Source organism: Lepidochelys kempii, chromosome 8 (assembly GCF_965140285.1).
Source record: "Lepidochelys kempii isolate rLepKem1 chromosome 8, rLepKem1.hap1, whole genome shotgun sequence".
NCBI lineage: Eukaryota > Metazoa > Chordata > Testudines > Cheloniidae > Lepidochelys > Lepidochelys kempii.
Genome location: NC_136387.1, coordinates 23,866,982 through 23,891,553, shown reverse-complemented (window position 1 = coordinate 23,891,553; position 24,572 = coordinate 23,866,982). Strand labels below are relative to the sequence as shown.

The 24,572-nt window shown below is 41.5% G+C and overlaps 1 protein-coding gene across 1 annotated transcript in view; it reads left to right on the top strand.

Annotated features, from left to right (window-relative positions):
* Nucleotides 1-24,572, top strand: part of ATP10B (ATPase phospholipid transporting 10B (putative)) — a 247,908-nt gene that overhangs the window by 112,974 nt on the left and 110,362 nt on the right. Inside the window, exon 2 of the mRNA XM_073355886.2 lies at nt 18,489-18,574. The gene's annotated coding sequence lies outside the window, so the exon portion shown is untranslated. The remainder of the gene's footprint in view (nt 1-18,488; nt 18,575-24,572) is intronic.

The following is a 24,572-nucleotide window of genomic DNA, read 5'->3' as shown; positions in this document are numbered from 1 at the left end:
ATGCTCCCGGTCTCCACAACGTGACACTGAGGAGACCTGAAGTTCTGTACCTCACATGTGCACTCCAAGCTTGTCTTTTGTTTAAATGAGTCATTAAAAGGTAGGTGTATCCCAAAGAGTCACCTCACTATCCCTTTGGTTTGCCATGTGTATAGACAGAGGAGTAATATTGACGGATAGATGGTTTCTACGTTTGGGGAGAAGGTGGCAAAAATGTGTTTTGCAGTCTACAATATGCTGAGTCTTGCTCTGCTTGTTAAAATGCTCAGCTTTCTGAGACCACTAGCTATTGCTGCAGCACTTATTGCAAGGGGAGCTCCCTTCTTTCATCTCCCACCATGAAGAATACACCACATAGTCCTGGAATCCTCAGCACCAGCCATTGAATCAGTGCATGAAGAAGAGACCAGCACAAGCTGAGGCTATTGTGTGTGGAAGTTCTATTGCTTCTACAAAACTGTCTCCACACTGGTGCCTGTTTGGGCAATGCAAAGTTTGAAGCACTGGTCCTGGGAGGGAATCTGGAGCACTGTTCCTTCAGTATCTTAATTCAGTCTTGACAATTGATAGGGACAGGCATTTGATACAAAGAGACACAGGGTGCCTGGTTAGTACAACAGTAAATGGAGTTTGGAGTCACTTAATTTCCCTATCTATGGAGAGTAGTTGGAAGGGGCGGGGGCTGGTGGAGAGAGACCCCTGCACTAGGTAGAAAAAAATCTTACCTCAAAAACCAAAGGGGACTTATTCCTCAAATGACCTCCCTTAGCCCACCACCAGAGAGGACCCACCCCACCTAACCAACTACCCCCAACCACCGGTCACATAATCTCTCTCCTACTGCTGCTGCTGAAATACACAACTGTCCAGTAGGAGGGGCCACCTAGAGGAAACTCACTGAACTATTATGGATGGACAAGCACCGTGGGTCAAAAGGTAATGGGGTCTGGGGTAGGCACTGGAGGTCTGATGGATGTAGGAGTGGTGAGAGTGTGGAATTGATTTTGGGGAGAGAGGGGAGGTAGAGTGGGATATGACAGATGGGTTTATTTTGCCTAAGGAATGTCATATATATCACTGAACGGGAATTGTTTTGGGGAAGCCTCTTGTTAAAATGTTAGCAGTGCATCTGTATCTAAAATGCCTAGTAATGACCCTGTCTCAAAGACCTTACTGTGATAGTAATGCATCTATTTTAAATATTTTTTTTGTTCCACTTTGCATCTGGTTAAAAGCAATATGCCATTTCAGGATGTATGATGCTGTAATGGGAACATGCTTTAAAACCCAATGTCTAACAGTTTATGGCATGTGTTTAAACTAAATCATTAGTGCACAGCTAATAGGTGGGAGCTACTTCAGCAGGCATTGTAAGGTACCAAGGTTGCAGGGCAGGGGTGACACAGCCTTCCACCAATCTGGATTGTGCCCTCTCTTCGTGTTAGTTTTAGAACTTTCAAAAGGGGTCCCCCACCCGTCACAAGCCATGTAACCATTCTCCCGTTTCAATTCTGTCATTCATTGAGCTGGTTGAGCATCTTGTACTATGTTAAGTTTCAGAGTAGCAGCCGTGTTAGTCTGTATTCACAAAAAGAAAAGGAGTACTTGTGGCACCTTAGAGATTTGTTAGTCTTTAAGGTGCCACAAGTACTCCTTTCTTTTTACTGTGTCAAGACATCCTCTGGATCTGTCTGTCTAAAAAGATCCTCTGAGTCTGTCTTGCATAAAGAGATTTATGCAAGAGCTCAGAGTGAAATGTATTTGAAACTATTGGTGTAAACTTTTGCTTCCTTTGATTTCTCTTCTGTTCTTAAATTCCTGTAAAACAAAGGCTGTAAGACAAAGCCTGTCTTGCCCATCTGCTTAACGGTCACATAACACACATTAGGTTAGGTTGATTAAATAATTAGTTAACCAGGGGAAAAGTCGGTCCTGAAGGCTAGATACAAAGTACTGTGCCACTGAACAAAGGAACAGCTCTGCTATGCCTGCCCTGTGCAACCTCTGGCTAACCATCTATTGTAATAAGTGGACATTAATTAATGATGAACTGCAGTGAAATCAAGGAGCACAGATACTCAATGGCCAAATGAGCTTTTCATATTTCAGTTAATGCAGAAAGAATTCAGATTGATTTGCTACCTACTGTACAGAAGAGCAAACCTCTGACACACTAAATCTCAGACACCCTTAAGAAGCTGTACTATGTATGTAAATGTGGCTACAGTTGGGTTTTTGCCCCCTCTCTCTCATACATGCCCCTGTGCATCATGCAGGGCATTTCTTCGGTCACACAAGCAGCCACACGACAGTATCTTTAGCGTGGATTCACTGCATATCCATCTAATTATACTTTTCCTCATGTATAAGTACAAAAATACAAATAATTAGTCACTTCTGCACAGAGTGGAAGTCTGTTATGCCTCAATGATTTTAAAGGTACTTAATAATAGATTCTAAGGTTCAGTTTAGGAAGGTACATTTCAGGGGTCTAAAAGAAATTAAATTCTATGTTGATCAATAGTAACTGTGGTTTTTTTTGTTTGTTTGTTTTTTTCATATGCCAGCTTCTTCTCAGACTGGATCTTTATTTTGGAATTCTGCTCTCACTAAATGGGTAGACTGCTCATTGATCGTAGTAATGGGAAATCGGTGCATGCAGGCTGAGCATAAAGTAATCAATCCTGCATAGATCTGAGAGGAGAACTTTGCCCTTCATTAGCAGAACTGAAAGGCTATGTTTAGATAGTCACATGAAATAATATTAAGACATGTTAATATATTGCCTCTACAGGGATCTGAGTTGGTAACTTAACTTCATTGATATAAACAAGGATTAAACTAGTTTAAATGCTTTTAAATTAGACACTGTAATCTGAGGCATGATTGCAGTGCAGGTAGCCATATCTGCTCTTGTATGGCTAAAAATAGCAGTATAGATGTGGCGGTACTGGCTTCAATGTGGACTAAGAACCTGAGTATGTACCTTGGGCCCCAGCATGCTTATACAGCCCATGTTGAAGCCTGCGCCACTTCATCTATATTGTTACTTTTAGCCATGCTATCTCTGGTAAAGCTAGCGTGGGTATGTTTACTGCAACCGCACTTCAGATTGCAGTGTAGACGTACCCTTTGGGGCTTGCACTAGTTTAACTAAATTTTTTAAACTGATGTCTACACTAGTAAATCATACTGATTTAACAAGGCCTTCTGACACAGAAAGCAGACAGATGTAAACAATTAAGCCCAGTTCAGAATCTGCTTTGAATTACACCCCATGCATCTTCAAAAGGGAGATGTAAATCCAAAAAAAATTGGCCTGCTAATATGTCAGAAATACTGTAAGAAGTCATTAATGATCATTGTAATCCTGAAACAATGCTCAGCTTGATGGTGTGTAGCTGAGGTGGGTGTTCATGTGTTTGGGGGATATGGAGAGAAGTGGTAGATTAAAAAGGAAAAGAGAAATCAATTACCAAGCCAATAACACATTACAGATCAGTACCTGATTAGATTTTTATCTGTTACTCTAGAGATTTTGATAACATTTTAAATGAAGGACAGCTATTTATTTATATCACTGTTCTGCCCAGTGGTGCCAGTTGAGACGAGGGGCCAATTGTGCTAGGTGCTGTACAGACCCAGAGTAAGAGACAGTTCTGCCTCTAAGAGCTACTTATCTAGACAGACAACTCAGGGGGAACAGTGTCACAGAGAGGTGGAGTGACTTGCCCACAGTCATGCAGCTGATCAGGGGTAGAACTGGGAATAGAACCCAGGTCTGCTGATTCCCAGCCCAGTGTCTTATCCACAGGACTATAATGGCACTTAGACTTTAGGCCATAGACCTCAAAGTGAAAATCATCACAAATCCTACCAAATACAAAATTTAGAAGAATATGAACATTTCTCCAGGGATACCCAGGAGTTAGGAAGATCACTTTGGGCGGGGGGAGGGGGAAGAAGAAAAGAGTGAATGTGCTATTGTGCAATTTTGAGGTTGGACAGTAGAAAACAGTCTCCCTTCCTTAAAAAAGTCCTCCTTTAATAAAACAGTTTCTCCTTTACATCAAACTTAGATCATTTTAGGGAATGGGGTGGGGTAGGGGTGGGGGGAGATGGAGCGGAAGTCTATAGTTAAAAACTAATTATAACATTCCTGGCTAATCAAAGAACAAGTGAGTGAATTTCTTGTTAGCATTTCACATCTTGTTTCTTTCGTATGGCTTTGTTTTTGAAGCTCCCTGATTTCCAACAATCAATTCTGCTTGGAAACTTTATTAGTATATGTGTGGTATTTGATTTCCAATGCTAAAGCTTTTTTTATTTTTTAAAGTATCTTCTCGCTGTTTGTGCCTTGTTTGTCATTGTTCCTCCCACAAGGGAAAGATTGCACTTCCCAGTCTAAACACAGAGCTGTGCCGGATGTCAATTTCATCATCCCTAGCCCCTTTGCTGACCTCTGGTTTCCTTCAACTCCTTTAAGGCTGCACTTATCTCACCCTCCAGGGGTAAATAATGGTGGATGTAAAGGGTCATCATTGATATATAACTGATTGGCCAGCTGGATAAATGGGGGGGGGGATTTAAGAGGAGTTTTAATCTATCCTGTACATTAAAGTGAGAATGTGCTGAGCACCTGGCTACCAATAACAGAAAGATCATTTATATAATTGGTCAGCCTATCATACTTCCTATAGCTGTAAATTTGAATTTTACTTGGAATGCACGGTCCTTAGAGAAATAAGAACTTAGCTTGCCCAACTCAACAAGAGTCATTTAAGAGCCTGATCGTATCTACTGTAGTGCTATGCAGAAATGATGCCTGGGGTTAGATGGAACAGCAGGTTTTAACACATTAGTCTTTTCACCCTGAAGGCCTGAGTTTAAATCTTGGTTTGAGGAATGGCTGAAAAATGGTTTGGTGGTCTTACCGTACTTGTCTTCATGCACCTCTCCAAACTACCACACCATGCCAATCTCTCTTTACATAAGTGCTCTAACTGGAGTTCCTTAGCTGTTAGGACTGAAGTTATTGGGAGAATTGCAGGGGGGTGGGGGATTTTTGCAAATTTTGTGCGTGACTGAAGCCAGTGCTTTTATAGTGCTTTCCTTTTGTTTAATGTCTGCATAACTTGGGTTCTTCCATTTAATCGGATTAAGACTTCAGGAACTAAATAATTTGTGTTAAAAATAATACATCCTCCACCCTTTTTTTAATCAATTTTGATAACTTTTGGCGGTTACTGGATAACACAGTCATTGGTTATGGAGAGATGTCATTTTATATAAAAAGTCAAATTGGGATTCTGAACAAGACTGAGCCTCTATGATACGATGTCAACAGCTGAAGGTTGTAGTGTCATCATTGCTAACACTGTAAGTATTATCCTGTGCTGTGCAAACTGCCCTATCCCTGGGTGATTTGTATGGTTAAACAAGATCAATTACATAAATCAGTCAAAATGATAGACATGGATTAGATCGAAATAAGTGGAAGGTTCAGTAATCTCATTCTCATTCCCCTAAAACGATTTACAGATTTTTAACCAGGGAAATAAGAGTCTTAAAAGGCTGTAATGCAATTTCTCCACTAATGACAGGTAACATCAGCACTGAACAGAAACAGACTGATAAAGAACCAGTTCCAAGCTTTAATGCTTTAGCACACTATGTGACTCGTGTATAAAATTTGGGGATTCTGAATGTAAATACAGTTGGATGAGGACTTCTAGATTGCTAGTACTGTTGAAGGTCATGCTGTATCTTATTCAAAGGGTAAGTTTCCCTGCATTTGCGGTTTGACTGAAGATCTTGCTGCCATGACAACTTGTCCATTCTTAACATAGTAGATTTTTTAGATGTGTCCCTCCACTCAGGTTTTTATGCATCATTTTTAATTAGAACAACCCCCATTCTTAATGTTAAAGCTGCAAGGAGTGTCAACTTTCATTATTTTATTTATTTGTCCTCCATTTTTGTGAAACATGAAAATTTCTGAAGGAAATTTGGAAGTAACTGACATGAAGGAAACAAATGACAAGATTTACCTGCCTGATATAAACTAGGGCACAGGGCTCCAGCTGGTGGAAAGCCATCTCTTACCAAAGTCCACAAAACAGCTGCAATTTCCCCTTTATGACAAGGGAAGGGACCATGTTGGGCTTTTCACCTCAAAGCTGGGTGACACTGATTTGGGAGAGCATGTAGCCATGGCAGGCAGGGAAATGAAAAGCTGTTTCTGCTAGTGGTTTTGCTTGCTAGTTCTTGTTTGCCTCTTGTTCTTGTAATTTTAGTACATGACGTGTTCATTGTTTAGGTAGTACCTAAAGGTCACCTAGACCAGGGCTGTTAAGTTGCTGAGGTAACTGCACCTCTGAACCCTTCATGGCCTTCTTGAGAACCCCTCAGGTATTGGGCTTCTAGACATCACCTGTTTGGGTGGAAACATGTCTCTCTAGGCCAGGCATTCAAGCAGCAATTTCCTCCTGAAACTCACTGTCTGTGATCAACTTAGTAAGTCTGAGTTTAGTTCAACACCTGTTGTCCAGTTCTTTCCAAGGGGTTATGACAGGATTAGCCAGTGATCATCCAGCCTTCATACAGCAAAAGTATGATAGACAAAATGCTTCTTGAAAACAATAAGCAACTTGCATGGATGCCAGTCTTACCAGGTGCCACCCATTTTCCTCCTGAAGACCTTTATAGGTTTCAAAGTCCTTCGAACCATTTCTGCTGGGTCTGTCCCTCCTGTCACAGCCTCTTATCTGTTCTTGGATTGGGTGAGAATGACCCCTCTTCTATATCAGGCTAGTTATTTCATACAATTCTCTATTTTCTGGGTTACTTTAACTCAGTCAGACCAGTATGCAATTTCCCCCAGTAGGTGGTACTTCTGCAAACTTGTTTATCTGTTTCATAGAAAGGTAAAGCTAGAAGGGACCTCGATAGGTCATCTTGTCCGGCCCCCTGAACTGAGTCAGAACCAAGTAAACCCAGACCATCCCAGGCAGGTGTTTGTTTAACCGGTTCTTAAAAACTTCCAATGGTGGGGATTCCACAAATTCTCGTGGTAATGTGTTCCAGTGGTTAACTATCCTTATAGTTAGAAAAACTGTCTTTAATATATGACTGAAATCTCCCTTGCTGCAGATTAAGCTGATTGCTACTTGTCCTGCCTTCTGTGGACATGGAGAAACAATTGATCACCATCTTCTTTATAACAACCCTCAACAGATTTGAAAACTGTTTTCAGGTCCTTACCAGAGTCGTCTTTTCTTGAGACTAAATATGCTCAGATTTTTTTACATTTCCTGACAGGTCACGTTTTCTAAACCTTTTATCTTTTTTGTTGCTATCTTCTGGACACTCTCTCCAATTTATCCACATCTTTCTTAAAGTGTGGCACCCAGAACTGGATATCATACTCCAGATGAGGCCTCATCAGTGCCAAGTGGATCTGGACAATTACCTCCCATGTCTTATGTAGGGTACTCCTGTTAATACACCCCAGAATAATAATAGTCTTTCTTGCAATTGCATCACATTGTTGACTAATATTCAATTTGTGATCCACTAAACCCCTAGATCTTTTTCAGGAGTACTACTGCATAGCCATTCAATTCCTCATTTGTTAGCTGTACATTTGATTTTTCTTTCCTAATTGAAGTACTTGTCTTTTTTGAATTTTATCTTGTTGGTTTCAGACCGGTTCTCCAAATTGTCAAGCTCATTTTATATTCCTGTCCTCCAAAGTGTTTGTAACCCCTTCCAGTTTGGTGTCATCCACAAATTATATAAGCACACTTTCCACTTCCTTATCCAAGTCATTATTGAAAATATTGAGTGGTACCAGATCTAGGACTGACTCCTGCAAACTCCCACTAGATACAGTTTGACAGTGAACCATTGATGACCTCTCTTTGAGTATGGTAAATCAACCAATTTTCACCCACTTTATAATAATTTAGTCTAGACCACATTTCCGTAGTTTGCTTATGAGACTATTTTATGGAACTGTGTCAGAAGCCTGACTAACATCTACAACTTCCCCCCCTATTTACTAAGGCAGCAACCCTGTCAAAGAAGGAAATTAGGTTTGTTTGGCATGATTTGTTCTTGACAAATCCATGCTGGCTATTACTTATCATCCTATTATGCTTGAGATGTTTACTAATAGATTGTTTAATTATTTGTCCCCATATCTTTGCAAGTAGGTTGACTGGTCAAAAATTCCCTGGGTCCTCTTCCCCTCCTCCCCTCCACACTCCTTTTTAAAGATAGGTACCCTTTGCTCTTCCCCAGTTCTTTGGGACTTCACCCATTCTCCATAAGTTCTTGAAGATAATTACCAACAATTCTGAGTTTGCTTCAACTACTTCTGTAAATTCCTGGGCTGAATTTCATCAGGCCCTACCAACTTAAATACACCTAAGTTATCCAAATAGTCTTTAATCTGCTCTTACCCTATTTTGGCTTGCATTCCTTCCCCCATGTCGTTAATATTAATTGCGTTGAGTATCTGGTCGTCATGAATGTTTATAGTGAAGATAGAAGCAAAATGGGCATTTAAATATCTTATTAATGTCATCCCTTATTAGCTTTTCTTCCCAGCTAAGTAGAGGAGTTACACTTCCATTGTTTTTTCTATTGCTTCTAATGTACTTAACCTCTTCTTGTGGCCCTTCATGGTCCTTGCTGGTGTGACTCATTTTGTGCCTTTCTGATTCTGTCCTTACATGCTTGTGTTATTCTTTTGTACTCATCATGTTTCCACTTTTTGCAGGGATAGTGGAGCCTTCCCAAAAGTGGTGGGGCCAGAGGCCTCTGTGGCCTCACCCCCACACCTGGCCAAACCTGGGCTCCTTGCCCAGGGCTGGTGGAGGGTCTGCAGCTCCCTATAGCTGCCCATGAGGCTCTTACCCCGACCCAGCTCCGCCTGGGGGCTGGGCCTCAGGGGTCGAAGAGCCACAGCTGGGCCATAGTAAGAGCAGCCCAGGCAGCTGTGGGGAGCTACGGACCCTCCATCTGCCCTGGGTGAGGCCCCAGGGGAAGGGAAATGGGCCGGGGCTGCTTTCAGCCCCGCCTTAACCCTGGTTGGTGAAGAGTCCATGGCTCCGCACAGCTGCCCTGGCTCCCTAGCCGGGCTCCAGCTGCTGGCCTGACCAGGGGGTGGGGCCTCAGGGGAAAGAGGAGGGGCAGGGGCAGGGCCTTTGGCAAAAAATGGATTGGCCAGGCCAGTTCCAGCACCTCAGTCTTTTTGTAGGGACTTGCATTAATCACCCCCCTCCTCCCAGTGATTTCAGTTCCTGATAGTTCACTTGTGTGAGGTGACTTTCCCTCCCTCCCCCCAATCTCTGCATTACTTGTCCGGTTCCAAGAAACAAATAAACCCCTTCAAACCTCACAGGTATCAGTATAAGGTGAGAAGGGAAACTGTCACACTTTTCCATTATATAAACAGTGAGTTTCCCAGTTCTCCACAAGAGCTATATTGTGCTAGGTACTGCACAAACATATAGTAAGTAAGAGCTGTTGCCTTAGAGCCTACAATCTGAAAGCCATAACAAATGGATAAGAAAATCAACCAGGGCTGGATAGAGAGGCTGGGGAAGAGGGGATAACAAAATAATAAGATGGGTGTAATTGTTAACCAAACAAGGGAAGCAATTACAGCCATTCTTTCATAAATGTTAATATCCATGTAGAAAGTAAGAGAACAATAATTTCTTATTTTTGTGTGTTAATACCTTCATTTAAAGAGAATCTTCTCCAGCTATGGTGGGTTACGTGGGAACCCCTTTTCCAGGATCATAAGCATAGACTTACATTTACAAACTTCTGGTTTCTTCGAGTATTAGAACAGCTTTTGGTACATTTCCTGAGCATCTATTGATGAGGCATTTTTTGACCTGCCGTCGTATTTTTGCATTTTATTTATTTAGTTATCCCCATCCCTCCCCCGAGCATTTGTTATGTGAAAGGCAAAAAAATTAAATTACAAAATGATAACATTTGACAAAAAAGGCCTATTCTTTCTACCAAACAATGTAATTTTATACATTTTCTGTTTTTGACAGTTAAATGTTACATTAAAGATTTTGCAGCTACTGTGGGTCATGTCGATAAGATTGTCAGGCACTTAGAAAGATCCCTGTCAAATTACCATCCATTTAAGAAAAATACTAACTTTGCTGTTACATTTCTGAAGACATCTAATAAAAATGTCCACTTCAATAAATCTCTTGAGGGGGGAGAGTCTGTATCGGGATGATGGTTATCATCTGCTTTTGTGAGAATAATTTGCAACCATGATAGACAAGAAGCAGAGTAATGGTTGGTGTTGCTTTGGTTAAGGATCTCTTATGGCTATAAGGATCTCTTATAGCCATTCAACTTCATTCTATAGGGGTTCAAAATAAATGGAAACCACCCATCAACTCTTGTGGGGATTACCCTGAGGTGGCAAGAGTCCCCAGCAGGCTTAGAGTCAAGGTAGGTGGGATCTATGCTTCTATCCCTCACAGGTGCAAAGGACATATCAGGAGTAGAGAAGGACATGCTGGGAGAGGGGGAGGGGTTTGGTTTGCAAGCATGGTGTGCCAGCCATCTTCAGCTGTTCTGTAGTTCATCACACACACTCAGCTGTCTCAAGTTCGAGCTATCCTCCAGTTGTTCTAAACTGCTCTGGGGCTGGGGCAGGGAACTGGGGAGCTGAGCTGGCGCTAAGCTTTCCATGCCTCTTCCACACTCTGCTCCTGACATGTGTGGAAGGGTGCTCCCTGGGGCTAAGGCAGAGTCACTTGAGCAGCTACTGTACTGTCCCTGGATTTCCTATAGCCTGGCAAGGAAGCCGGCAGTGGAGCACCTCTAGTTACACTCCTTCCCCTGCACAGTAATGGGCAGTCATTGCGGGTGCTACTGAGCTGCTGCTGCAGGAAAGGGTTGGCAGCTCCTCAGAGTATTCATGGCTCCTGTCAGCTGTTCCCAGGGCTGCGGGCAAAGTGGTCAAGGGAGTTGGGGCAGCAGTGCTTGCTACCTCTTCCCCCTGGTTAAAGGGCTCTTTCAAACCCGTCAGTTTTAAATGTCTCAGGGTGTGGCCCAGGAAGCACATTTTCTATACATTATCAAATCCAGTTTCTTTAACACAATGGATTTTGGATCTGCAGTTTAGAGTAACAGGAGCCACAAACTGGACAATCTTGCATTACAGATTTCCTTCCTTAAAATATAATGTGTCCTGTGTTTTCTAGATCATTTGACTAATTGTTTCAGCCCTAGTTGAGGAGGTATGTATATATATAATATACACACACACATAGTATCACTGTCTATGATGGAGAAATGATCCTTCTGTCGGGTGCTGCCTCCCGGTAGTCGGCCTAGCAGTTGGAGCAGAGATCAAAGACAGAGGTGGGGTTGGGGCTGGGCTGAGGGTAGCGCTGGAACTGAAATCCGAGAACAGGCCAGGATCAGAACTGAGATCAGCGTCCATAGCCATGCCAGAATTAATACCGTAGCCAGAGTCTAGATATAGGCCAAAGATCAAAGCCGAGGAGTCGGAGTCTGGGGGTCCAGGGAGGGTCAGGAGGCAGAGGCAGGGCTGGAGTGAGGTCAGAGTAGGGTAAGGACAAGACTAGAACAGGGCTTGGGCAAGACTGGGGCAGGAACAAGATCAAGAGCAGTATGGGAGTCTGGAGGATCTGTTACACTTCAAGGCAGTTCCTCACCAGATAATGCTGTTGCACAGTTTGATCTGCCGTTTCTGTGAGGTTGGGGAAATACCTGAGCCTGAGGGGGCGGGGGGATCATCAGAGCCAGGCTCTGCTAGGGGACAGGCTGCTGTTGCATGCTTTGAAGGCCAAGTCACCGCAGGCTCTGTCAGAAGGGTAAGTCAGTGCAGCTGAATTACTGCATGTCTGTGAAAACTCACTGCCGCTCTCTTGGAGGGATGGCTGAACGAGCAGCACTGGTTTGGCTCTAGGTTTGCCTCACATCCTCCCTCATCCTAATAGGCAAAAAATGCTGCTGAGCTTTTGCTGAATATTTAAAATGGTAGTTCAACAAAGACAAAGCTAAAAGAGAGGCATCCCCTACCCCTTCTACGCTCTCTGGTTTCTGCTCCTGTCATAAATATAAAGGGAAGGGTAAACCCCTTTGAAATCCCTCCTGGCCAGGGGAAAGCTCCTCTCACCTGTAAAGGGTTAAGAAGCTAAAGGTAACCTTGCTGGCACCTGACCAAAATGACCAATGAAGAGACAAGATACTTTCAAAAGCTGGGAGGAGGGAGAGAAACAAAGGGTCTGTGTGTCTGTCTTATACTGGTTTCTGCCGGGGATAGACCAGGAATGGAGTCTTAGAACTTTTAGTAAGTAATCTAGCTAGGTATGTGTTAGATTATGATTTCTTTAAATGGCTGAGAAAAGAATTGTGCTGAATAGAATAACTATTTCTGTCTGTGTATCTTTTTTGTAACTTAAGGTTTTGCCTAGAGGGGTTCTCTATGTTTTTGAATCTAATTACCCTGTAAGATATCTACCATCCTGATTTTACAGGGGGGATTTCTTTATTTCTATTTACTTCTATTTTTATTAAAAGTCTTCTTGTAAGAAAACTGAATGCTTTTTCATTGTTCTCAGATCCAAGGGTTTGGGTCTGTGGTCACCTATGCAAATTGGTGAGGCTTTTTATCCAACATTTCCCAGGAAAGGGGGGGTGCAAGTGTTGGGAGGATTGTTCATTGTTCTTAAGATCCAAGGGTCTGGGTCTGTAGTCACCTAGGCAAATTGGTGAGGCTTTTTACCAAACCTTGTCCAGGAAGTGGGGTGCAAGGTTTTGGGAAGTATTGTGGGGGGAAAGACGCGTCCAAACAGCTCTTCCCCAGTAACCAGTATTAGTTTGGTGGTGGTAGCGGCCAGTCCAAGGACAAAGGGGGGAATATTTTGTACCTTGGGGAAGTTTTGACCTAAGCTGGTAAAGATAAGCTTAGGAGGTTTTTCATGCAGGTCCCCACATCTGTACCCTAGAGTTCAGAGTGGGGGAGGAACCTTGACAGCTCCCAAGATTCTTAGATTTCTCTTATAATGCTTCAGGCTACCGAACCCCCAGTAGACCCAGGTCACGGTACCAATGACCGAGGGCTTTGCCAAATCAACTTGCAAATGAATTTGCTAATTACATTTCTGAAACTGGTCACTTTTCATGGTTAATTTAATCAGTGGAAAACTTTAAACGTTATGCTGCTACAGAATATATATGTCTTATGAATATAATTACTTGGAGCACAGCAGAAACCAGGACTTTGAAGAAAACAGATATTTTTTTATAATTTTATAATGCGAGGGAACAGGCTGTACTCTTCACAGTTGCCTGGGTACCAGGGATCAGCAGCTTACCTGGTTCATTCTGTTACAAGTGGAAGAACACACACTAATTTCCCTGTCTGGGTCCAGTCCAGTTGTAAGGCATTTTATGGAGGAGGTAAGGGCCAAAAGCAGATTAAAATCTGTCTGCCGTATGGGCACAGGGACGAGAAGAGGGATCAAGCAACTGAGAGCTTACATGAGGAGACACTGTGTATACATGCAATTCAAAGAGCTTTGCCCAGCATTTTGTTTCTTAAAATTGCAAATTCCACCATAAGGTTTACAACTACTGCCCATCACATGTGAACTGAGGCTCTGATTGGATTCCCAGCTGCTTCTGGCTGTCCACGTGATAAGTGGCAGTGTAGTTTTTCCGTCTGAGCTAGTCAAGATTGTAAACATTTATTTTGGGTGCAGACTGCACTACAGGGATCTATGTTTTTGTTGTCTCCAGACTAAATTACTATGTGGGGCTGTATCTGAAGAGCATTCCGAAATTTGAGCTGGTAGGGACTATGTGTATCTGCTTTCTTAATGTTATTTCCTGCAGGGAACACATCAGATCTTCCAACATCTGGCTATGCACATTTCAAGGGGTTAAAGTCCTAAAGGGCTTTCAAGGTCCTGCCCTTGGAGACCAGATCTCTCTTTGCATGATACTGCAGCAATTGAGATCAGCAGAGCCCAAGTTTGCCTGATCTTCAGGGCATACTGCAAGGCCCATTTCACCGGGCTTTTGTGAAGAGGGATGGCTTAAAGGTGAAAGACTGATCAGTTCTGTTCGGCTGAGTTAGATGGGGAAAATGTTTTTCTTGATATACTGATCCAGTTTGCAACATTAAAATTTACTTTATTGAAAATAGTTTTTACGTGTGACTAAAGCCTTAAGGAGAGCATTTTATGAATGTAAATAAACTCTGCACCTCAGGGGATCTCTGCAACTCTCAGCCAACTGCAGTGTTTCTAGGGGTCTGAGAAAACAGAGAGCCATTGTACCACTCCATGCATCTGATGAAGTGGGTTCTAGCCCACAAAAGCTTATGCCCAAATATATTTGTTAGTCTCTAAAGTGCCACAAGGACTCCTCATTGTAAGGAATGCAGAGGTAAACCTTTACTTAGACCTTGTTTGCATGGAGAAATTGACATGAATAATGGCCCACAGGGAGTTGTTCCAGAATAGTTCATTCCACTCTAGCTATCCTGGTCAACTTCCCTGTGTACACAGGCTCATTGGCTGGTGTACAGAGGTAGATACCCTTCCGTTCTTTCTGGGCTTTTATCTTCCTGGCTGACTAGCCAAAGGGTCTCCATAAATCAAAGACTACAAAATCATGGAATGGATTGAAAAGCCTGAAATTTCCCTCTTGGCTTTCAGATTTCTCTCTATCATTTGACGTTTCAAAATTAAATAAATAAAAATAAAATGATATTCCATTTTCCAAGCAAGTCTAGACAATTGTGGATCTCTGCCTTCTTTGCAGCCTGCCTGGGCAGGACAATCTTGGTGCTATTCCTGTTTTCTATTTAGCACCACTTTGTAACTGTACCTCCAAAACCTGGAAACTTTTTGGAGGAAGTCTTAAGGGTCCAAGTTTCAAGCTGAAAGCTTGAGGCATGGTGACATTGACAGAAGAAACACCAACACCAGGAATGTGACCAATCCGTCCACACATGATACAGATCCATGTAGTCACAAACCTGCATAAATAAAGAGCAGCAGATCTCTTTCCCTTCCCTTCTGCCCCACCCCAGCAATTTCTAATGCAATCCTTGTTTCCAGGTTGGGAGTGAGGATTTCACCCCTTTCTTCTCACTTAGTAAATCCCCCTTCCTTAGCTTGCTTGAGGACTCCATCAGCCTGCTCACCTATTATTTTCCCTGGTAGCTGCAATTGTTTCCTCAATTTCTCCTCATCTAGACTGAGAACTCAGGGAAGACGTACCAGAAGTTTAAGCTGCTACAAGAACAGAGCAGCGTCATGAAAACTTTGCCTTTGTATTCAGAATTCACTGTTTGACAGCGTTCTGACTTTCTGTGCAATCCTAGCTAAATATATTCCAGAGGCTCTACCTCCTTCAATTTCCTCTAGGCACGTTTGTGCTGCCCCAGGGAAAGTCGTAGTGAATAAGGATTGAATTTCAGATCTTGCCCCCCTTTTAGGTGCCAGAGTAAGTGGCCAGATTTTCAGAAGCACTCAGTATGTGTTGTGCTGAGCAGGAGCCAGGAGCATCACAAAGGAAGCCAATGGATGCTGTGCACATTTGAAAATGTGGCCTCAATTGTGGGTACCTGAGCACTTGTAAACTCTTGAATATTTAATCCCGGGTGATTTAACACAATAATTAGAGATGGGAGCTGTGTCCCCAGGCAAACTGCAAGCTTGCCCAGACAGCTCTACTCCTGAATCTGTGACACTGGGGGACACCTGGCGGGAGTTTGTCCCCAGCAAAGAGTGCCAGTCATGCCAAATAGTGCTGCCATTTTATGACCAGAACAAGTACTCCTGAGACACTGCCCAGCTCTCATTTTCCTTTGTGACCTAAACATGATTTGACCCCTGGACCTCCAGAGATGAAAACCCAGTATGGTATTGTTTTTTCCAGGAGCTTTAACAGAACACCATTTGCAAGGGTCAGTTCTTTATTCTAAACAACCTGTTCTTGGCCCTGCCATTGGATAGACTGTTTAAATCCATGGCTTGCCTGTTGCTTCCCTCGTCAACAAGTCCACAGAGAATCTTGAAGGATTGTATCATCTTATTTGTTATGACACTCTTGGCTGCTGTGGTAGCAAACTGAGCTGTTTTGCAAGTCATGCTCCTGTGAGTGAAAATATAAGTCGCACATGTTCAAAGCCTGCATGCAAACCCTAAACAAAATCCGATAATAAATAGCAGCTGACATGACTGAAATTGAAAACTCTGCAGTGGGGTGTTTAGAGGTTTACTGGTTCACCCAGTACCATGGCCTCTTTTTTAGCCAACTCGCAGTGCTTCTGAGTAAACAAAGCCAGAAAATTGTATTATGGGCTCTTGCTGTCTGCTCCTTACCTGGCTTTGCTTTCACCGTTCTAACAACACCTTTTTAAACATGGCTTCTCTTTTTAAAATTATGTGTTTCAAGTGAAGATGCCATGAGCATAGGAAGTAGAATGCTGAAGACTTGGAAACAGTGGTACCTGGCAGGTAAATTACTAGGTGGGGATTTACCAAGGACTAGGGGGAAAAGGTTTCTGCCAGCAAACTGTCAGTGTGCTGCTGCAGTTTGAATAATTCATCCAGAAATGCCTGCAGAACAGGTCTGATCCCTGCTCAATGTCAGCCAAGCAATAGTTATTTGGAAAACGTGCTGCTGTACTTACTTTTGGATTCTCTCCTTACCCTTCTGTCCTCTTTAGCACTTTGTAAGAACAGCTCATCTCTAATACGAAACTTGTGTCCAACCAGCAGATGAATCAGTGCAAACTTCTGTGTTGCAATGTTTAATATGCTCTTAGCCAAAGGCAAAGCGGAAATAATCTCTGTAGACTAGAACTCCTGTAATCATTACACATCAGACCTAGGGTAACCCATCAATCCCAGAATGATGCTCCACAGAGCACCCTAGGGATGGATTGTAATAGAAATGGATTCAGCCTCTAAAGCTTTGGTAAAATGGAAAAGTTGAGTCTTATTTTACTGATAGTCTTTTGTTAATAAGACCATTAGTTTAAAATAATATTGATTTATTATTCTGAGCATCATAGTCAATTTCAGACCAAGATTGGATGTATCCATTGGCTGGACTAACCATTAAGCCCAGTATTAAAAAGTTAGCAGTCTGTTTTAAAAATAATTAATAACACAGGCAGTCCCTAGTTAAGTGTGATGGACACTTAATTGACAGACTACCTTAATTGAAGTGATTGTTGCAGCTAGTTTCTGGATGAAAGCAAATTTCATATATTGAGAAGTATGTGTTTTTTGACCGCAAATGAAATTGCACAGAATGGTTTCTATCATTTAAACTATTTCATGTTGGAAATAAAGTACATGTCCCTTTTCTGATATAGTAGCTAATTAAAGGAAAGTTGTGAAGGTAGACAAGCCCAAAATGTGTGTCCCCCTGATAAAAGTAGTAGTCAGCCTTTCCATAATAAAGGCTACAGTCATGTTAAATTCTTTCATTGCTAAAATGTTTGGCCCATCAGTGATGCCTATCCTGGGCATTTTAGAATCCTATAAATTACAGAAGGAAAGAAATATTAAGTCAGCTAGCTTATCCCCTGCTAGTGCAGAATTTTTCCCCTACAGTCTATTTTCTATTATTTTGTTCACTGTTAAGTGTTGGAGCTTCCAGTAATTTCCCTTGATGTTTTTCCAAAATCTAATAAATGTTGCACACTTTGTTGCACTATCCTTCTCTTAAACCTACTTGCTGCTTTGTTGTAAGTGATGTTGGGCGATATGAAATTGACAAGAGTCCTACTCACCAGCACTGAAAGCAACACCTGGAATTTGGCAGGTATTTCTATTCTCAATAGATTTTTGCACCGCCCTCCTTGCTGTAGAATTTGAGCACCTACGAGTAGCGCATTAAGCAACATGACTGATGTCTATTACGTGTGGTTCATTTGAGGTTGCAGAATAGCAATGCTGGGTTTCCCTGAGCTTTTTTCTGCTAATGAGAATACTGCCATAGCTAGTACTAATAGAAACAAGAATTGTTATACTACGTCAGGCCAGTGGTTCATCTATCTCACACTGCTTTAGAGGAAGGAGCAAGAATCCTTGTAACAGACAGTTTATAATGGAATAATCTGATCATGGGGAAAGTTTCCTCCTGGATTATGCCCTGAAGCATGAGCATTTATTATATATTTAAAAACTACCCGATTGGGACCTCTGGACACTATTGTAATAAAAGTATTAATTTGCTCCTTTCTTCTAAACATCTCAGTAATTTACTAGAGCTGGATGAATTTGTTAGGCTGAAACTTTTTTCACTGAAAAATACATATTAGCGTCAGCTGAAACATTTAATAAATTCATGTCTATTTTGACAAATTGGTTCAGTCAAAAAAAATCAGAAGTGTTGAAATGGTTGATTACAAGCTTTCCAAACTAAGCATTTTGATTTTTCAGGCTAGATTTACAAGACGACTTGGGCTCCTTTCAAAAAACTGAGAAGGAAGAGGTACCCTTTCTCTCACTTCTCTCCCCCTTCCCAGGTAAGTGTTCTAACCTAGTCGCTCTCAACCTTTCAAGACTAATGTATCACTTTCAGGAGTCTGATTTGTCTTGAATTCCCCAAGTTTCACCTCAGTTAAAAACAACTTGCTTACAAAATCAGACATAAAAATGCGAAAGTGTCACAACACACTGTTACTGAACAGTTGTTTACTTTCTCTTTTTTACCATCAATTGGAATATAAATATTGTACTTATATTTCAGTGGATAGTCTATAGAGCAGTATAAACAAGTCATTGTCTGTATGAAATTTTAGTTTGTACTGACTTCACTGATGCTTTTTATGTAGCCTGTTGTAAAACCAGGCAAATATCTAGATGAGTTGATGTACCCTAGGAAGACCTCTGCTTACCACCAGGGGCACACATACTGCTGGCTGAGAACCACGGTCAAACCCAGGGATCGGCAATGTTTGGCACGCGGCCAGCCAAGGTAAGCTCCCTGGCAGGCTGGGCTGGTTCGTTTACCTGCCACATAAGCAGGTTTGGCTGATCGCAGCTCCCACTGGCCACGATTTGCGGTTTTCAATGGAATAACTCGACACACTGGTTGTGAGTGCCCTAACCTGGGGGAGAGAGGGCAACCTCATGGATCTTGCCCTTTGTTACCAAATTTCCTTTGTGTTTATTTTTAAAAAGTTAAAAATGCCAAAAATTGAATTTTTTTTCCAGAATTTTACTTTCACTGAATTTTTTTATTAAATGGTTTCAGGTTGACCTGAAACAATTTTCGTTTTGATCAGAACTGCTGGCCAGCTGAAAAATCTGTTATTTACACAGTTCTGTTTTACTACTTTCAACAAAGCTCTTAACACTGCTGACACATCGGTTTAGAACTGAGAGGTCAGCAGAATTGACCAAGATCATTATAATGAATCAGAGGGAGAGCTGGCTATAGAAATCAAGAATCAGGTGCCAATTTTCTATACTGTGCTATGCTGTTCAAAAAGGAGTAAACCAGGCACTTATACCTCATGATGTTTCTTCCATCCAATGCTAACTATGTGGAGTGATCTGGATGGGCTGAATTTCCATCCCAGAGTGTTGCCATGTTGTTAGTTGCTAATATGCTTGTCCCCTGAAATGGATAGCATGACGGGGAAAATCTGATAGCTGCAGGAAAATATTGAACATATGCCTAGAGGATTTTAGATGGCCTTTTAAATGCATAGAATCTAGCTTCCTGGCACACATTTCCAGCTTCACCAATGTATTTGGAAGCAGAAATCCAACTGTTAGCCAAAGCACTAATATGTAGGTTTATAAGAAGTTTGAGAGGAATGTACCCTGTCAGCCTGCTGGAGTTGTCAGAAATGTGTGAGGTTCCCAAGGGCCATTTAAATAAAGGAGATTGTGTAGGAGGGAAGCCAGATGGCAGTAGCTGCTTGTGTGGAGGTTGATGTGCCAAATAACTTTTTACATCTTTAAATGTGAAAGGGTTTGCCTTTGACTTTAAAATAAGAGATGTTGAGAATTATCATTCTGTGTGATGTTCAATTTTTTTTGTAATTCAGACCCCAGGATTCACTGTAGCCGACGGTCCAAAATGCTTATCAGATGACCAGTACTTAATCTGTGATCTGGCCTGGCTATAGTACCATTGAAAAGTTGTGGAATGCGGAGTTAACTCAGATTGGCAGCATCTGCAGAGTTCAGTGAGTTGTGTGTGTCCTGGCCAAATTCCAAATGGGTAATTAGATCCTGCCTGCCTAAATTTCCCCTTGTACTTTCTTGAAATCACTCACTAAAAGCTGTTTTACAGTGTGGCTATATGCTGTTAATGGCTACCGTATTCCACCCTAGGCAGTTGCATCTCAGTGGCAAGTGAAATGACCCGGTGTCTGTGTTGTGGTGATGTCTATGTAATAAACTGTAAAGCCATGTGATATATTGTTTTCAAAATGCACGTCTTGACTCCTGCCCTCTGCCTACTGATTTATTTGTGCTAAAGTTCTACTGCCAATTTTTTTGGAAAATCTAATTCTGTTTACAAGAATATTTAATTTTTACCTGACATTTAATTACTTCTGGATAATTTATCAGTAGTTCTCCATCAGTTTCACTTTTCAGTGTTTTTTTTTCTCTTTATTGAATGCGTAGGGCTTCGTTAATAGCATGTTAACCATTAGTGTCCATGATGGCTAATGTGAGTAATGTGTCCTGAATTTTAAAAAAACTCAAGCCTTGTTTGACCAGCAGAGAAAGCAGGTTCCAGAGCTGAGGGCCCTCTGTTGAAAATGCCCTGCCTCTGAACTTGAAATCTAAGGTCTATGAGGGAGTGTACATCAGATAAGCAGAATTGGCAAAGTAGTGCACAGGGATGTATGCCATCTCGAAGGTAGCTAGGATGCAAACCGTATGCCATAGGACTTTGAAGAAGACGACCTGAAGAAGAACTCTGTGTAAGCCTGAAAGCTTCTCTCTCTCACCAATAGAAGGTCCAATAAAAAATATATTATGGCACCCACTTTATCTCTCTAATGGGTCTTTATAGTTGAATATCAATGCCTTCAATTACAAGGTAGGAGTTTGTCTGGTTACTGGGTACACTCAGGCACACATTGTGGATCTCTTCTGTTCACATGGCCCCAAAAACTCTCTCTCACTGTGTTTTATCATTCAGCTCTCTAAAATGAATACTGCAGGGTGCTTATACTGAAGGAAGAAGTTATACAAATTCTCCTACACTTAAGTGCATTTAGCAGGCAATTCTGTATCTGTTTGTTTTTGTGCTTGTGAACGTTCAGTAAATTCGATGTTGTAACTTTACCTCTCTCCCTCTCCAGTTATACATATGCATGAAGCTATAAAAAAAAACCCTTTCAATTATTCAATATAGACTAAGTACTTATTTTCCAGAAAATTGTAAACTAACTTAATTATATGGGAGACCTGAAAAAAAAGTCTTGACTTTTGCTGTTCTGTTCACAAGTGGCAAGAAAGAAGAAGAAAAAAGAGGAATACAGTTTACAGAGTACAGTGGAGAGTTGCAAACTTGTTTTCAGCAGCTGAAAACAACACAATAATGACCATCCCGCTAAAAGATCTGTAGATTTGAATATGTAACATTGCTGCTATTCAAGAAAACTTGGTAACATCCTCATGGAGTCTATGCTCTGTGAACTTTGTAATAATGAACAGAATTCACTGCCATGTAATCTGTGAGTGTTTGAACTGGATCACAGTTTTTGTTTACTCCATTTTATTGGACCCCTTGAACTGTTCTCTGTGTCTCTCTGCTCTATTAGAATGCAATTTGGTCTGAGGAGATAAGTCTAAAAATAAAACATGTCATGGCATGTTAACAAATAATGAAAAATTGGAAAGATACATGGCATTGGATATGTATAGTTATGTTGCTGAATCCACTCTTATTTCTAAGTATGAAAGAGTTTATATGTGGTATAAACCTAAACTTTTTATAAATTCTGAAAGACTTTAACTCCTTCCTCAAGCATGTTGCAACATCAGGTTGAATCCGGTCCACTCTCCATTATTTGTGTTATTCTTCAAAAAAGACACAGAATGGCTGTAGGCTGAAGCACAGACCTAAGGTTTATTGCTGACTCTAGACAGATTTCCTGAGTAATCTTGTGCAGCATTCTTCACTTGGATATCTGTGTTAGTAGGGCAGTCCCACAAACCAAACCCAGGGAATTTTTGCAGGCTTTGTAATCGTTGGGGTAGCAAAAGGGGATGAAACAGTGCATCTTAAATTTTTGCTTACTAGGTGAAACTAAGAAGATTTAAACAAAGCCTTGGAGTCATTAATAAAACAAAGGTTATGGGTAGTGTTGTGCAGTTATTTGTCTGTCTGAATTTATGAGGACTTTCCATAAGAGACATTTTTCTTCACCGTGTTTCCTTTTCCTCAGAGTGAATGATTGTTCAGCTGCTGACAGCTGGCAATGTGAACAGCACGCAAAGAGTTCATAAATGTAACTGCTTTCAGGAGAGCTGTTTGTGTAGGAAAGTGCTCAACAGTGAGAACTGGCAGGCAGGATATTTAGGTTGTAAAATAAATATAGTTACTTAAGGAGTTGTCTCTGTGCTGTTTAGACCTTCTTACTCACTGTCTGATAGAGGCTGAAACTTTAGTGGAAAATCATTTGTGAGCTTTCTCCTCGGTTACTTCATCTCCTGCTCTGAAGTTTGTAGCCGTATGTAGATGTGCACTGCTGCACACTATATGCCTGATACTCTGTTACCTCTTTATAGTGTACATCACTGTATAACATATAGCTTTTCTAGACTGATCAGCTGGTGAACTGGTAAAGGAAAAGTCTGAGGTATCTACAAATTCCCTGATAAGGAATTCGTAATTCTCTGTAAATGTCTATGGACTGGCACCATGTTGAACTATCCTAATGTCGTTAAATTCAGTTAAAGGCTTCTATTGATTTCCATGGCTTGGGATCAGAACCCAAGCTGACAGAGAGAGATGCATATTTCTCCATTCAAGGCTATAAGATTTTCCCATAAGGGCAATAAAGCAGAAAAATTTGTTTGTTGAAATACATTAGTCTCTCTAGGCAATTTATTCCAGTGCTTAACTAACCTGACAGGAAGTTTTTCCTAATGTCCAACCTAAACCTCCCTTGCTGCAATTTTAGCCCACTGTTTCTTGTCCTATCCTCAGAGGTTAATGAAAACATTTTTCCCTTCCTCCTTGTAACTTTTAAGTTTTTTATGTACTTAAAAACTGTTATGTCCCACCTCAGCCTTCTCTTCTCCAGACTAAACAAACCCAATTCTTTCAATCTTTCTTAATAGGTCATGTTTTCTAGACATTTAATCATTTTTGTTGCTCTTCTCTCAACTTTCTCCAATTTGTCCACATCTTTACTAAAATGTGGCACCCAGAACTGGACACAATACTCCATCTGAGGCCTTATCAGTGTGGAGTAGAGTGGAAGAATTACTTTTCATGTTTTGCTTACAACACTCCAGAATGATGATCACTTTTTTGTAACAGAGTTACACTGTTGACTTACATTTAGCTTGTGATCCGCTATGACCCCCAGATCCCTTTCTGCAGTACTCCTCCTTCAGCAGTCATTTCCCATTTTGTATGTGTGCAACTGATTGTTCTTTCCTAATCGGAGTACTCTGCATTTCTCTTTATTGAATTTCATCCTATTTACTTCAGGCCCTTTCTCCAGTTAGTCCAGATGATTTTGAATATTAATCCTATCCTCCAAAAGCACTTGCAACTCCTCACAGCTTGGTATCATCTGCAAACTTTATAAGTATACTCTCTATACCATGATCTAAACCATTGATGAAAATATTGAACAGAACCGCACCCAGGACCAATCCCTGTGGGAACCCCCTCCCCTGATATGCTCTTCCAGCTTGACTGAGAGCCACTGATAAGACTTATAGTAGCTCCATCTAGGTTGTATTTCCATAGTTTGTTGATGAGAAGGTCATGCGAGACAGTATCAAAGGCCTTACTAAAATCAAGATATACCACATCTACCTCTTCCCCTCGATCCACAAGGATTACCCGGTCAAAGAAAGCACCAATTTGTCAAGAACAAATTGTGTCAAACAAACCTGACTTTTTAATCATCTTTTTATAGATGGATACTGTATTTGTCCTTTTCCAGTCCTCTGGAATCTTCCCCGTTGCCCATGACTTTTTGAAGATAATCACTAATGGCTCAGATATCTCCTCAGTCAACTCCTTGAGTATTCTAGGATGTATTTCATCAGGCTCTGGTGACTTGAAGACATCTAACTCATCTGAGTATTTTTTTTAAATTAGATCTAGAGGCAAGGTGTGGGGGTTGCATGTGGGGGCACATGCATTCCCCCCCCCCCCAACTTTTCAAGCCACCTCTCACTAGGATGCCCAGCAGCAAGGAGGCAGCAGCACCCCCTGGTGCTAGCACTCACTGTGTGTCCATGCCAAGCTGAGAGGGAGGAAGCAGCAATGCAGCTGGCTGAGGGCTGAGCTCCCTCTCTCTCCGTCCT